A 1,727-nucleotide genomic window follows, 5' to 3' on the forward strand; every position below is an offset into this window, starting at 1 on the left:
AATGACGAAAACGGACGGATTTCTCAGGTTTGTACTACATATGAACACTTTTCACATTCTCGCGTGCAACGCGGCTGCTAGTCCTCTTTTCATGCAAAATCTTAAGGTCCTAGGTCATGTCCAAGCCACCAAAGCCGGAAAAAAGTGAATAATCGACAACTAAAACTTGAATTATACTACTTCTTACTGGCTATTGCTTCAACTTAGGAGCTTCTTCTGTGTACTACTATGGTGCTTTTAGTGTCTCCGCATACCGCAGCACGCGACATAGCTTTGCAGACGATAAATGTAACCGTTTCAGACAGAAGAGCGGGCAAAGTGACGATCTGGCTTTAAGTCGATTCAATAACAAATGACGAAAACGGACGGATTTCTCATGTTTGTACTACATATGAACACTTTTCACATTCTCCCGTGCAATGCGGCTGCAAGTCCTCCTTTCATGCAAAATCTTAAGGTCCTAGGTCATGTCAAAAGCCACCAAAGCCGGCTAAATAGTGAATAATCGACAACTAAAACTTGAATTGTACTACTTCTTACTGGCTATTGCTTCAACTTAGAAGCTTCTTCTGTGTTCTACTATGGTGCTTTTAGTGTCTCCGCATACCGCAGCACGCGACATAGCTTTGCAGACGATAAATGTAACCGTTTCAGACAGAAGAGCGGCGAATGTGACGATCTGGCTTTAAGTCGATTCGATAACAAATGACGAAAACGGACGGATTTCTCAGGTTTTTACTACTCATGAACACATTTCACATTCTCCCGTGCAACGCGGCTGCTAGTCCTCCTTTCATGCAAAATCTTAAGGTCCTAGGTCATGTCCAACCCACCAAAGCCGGCTAAATAGTGAATAATCGACAACTAAAACTTGAATTGTACTACTTCTTACTGGCTATTGCTTCAACTTAGAAGCTTCTTCTGTGTTCTACTATGGTGCTATTAGTGTCTCCGCATACCGCAGCACGCGACATAGCTTTGCAGACGATAAATGTAACCGTTTCAGACAGAAGAGCTGCCAATGTGGCGATCTGGCTTTAAGTCGATTCGATAACAAATGACGTAAACGGACGGATTTCTCAGGTTTTTACTACATATGAACACTTTGCACATTCTCCCGTGCAACGCGGCTGCAAGTCCTCCTTTCATGCAAAATCTTAAGGTCCTAGGTCATGTCCAAGCCACCAAAGCCGGCTAAATAGTGAATAACCGACAACTAAAACTTGAATTGTACTACTTCTTACTGGCTATTACTTCAACTTAGAAGCTTCTTCTGTGTTCTACTATGGTGCTTTTACTGTCTCCGCATACCGCAGCACGCGACATTGCTTTGCAGACGATAAATGTAACCGACTCAGACAGAAGAGCGGCCAATGTGACGATCTGGCTTTAAGTCGATTCGATAACAAATGACGTAAACGGACGGATTTCTCAGGTTTTTACTACATATGAACACTTTGCACATTCTCCCGTGCAACGCGGCTGCAAGTCCTCCTTTCATGCAAAATCTTAAGGTCCTAGGTCATGTCCAAGCCATCAAAGCCGGCTAAAAAGTGAATAATCGACAACTAAAACTTGAATTGTACTACTTCTTACTGGCTATTGCTTCAACTTAGAAGCTTCTCCTGTGTTCTACTATGGTGCTTTTAGTGTCTCCGCATACCGCAGCACGCGACATAGCTTTGCAGACGATAAATGTAACCGTCTCAGAGAGAAAAGCGACCAAT

The sequence above is a fragment of the Schistocerca gregaria genome, unplaced genomic scaffold (assembly GCF_023897955.1).
Source record: "Schistocerca gregaria isolate iqSchGreg1 unplaced genomic scaffold, iqSchGreg1.2 ptg000520l, whole genome shotgun sequence".
In the NCBI taxonomy this organism is placed as follows: Eukaryota; Metazoa; Arthropoda; class Insecta; order Orthoptera; family Acrididae; genus Schistocerca; species Schistocerca gregaria.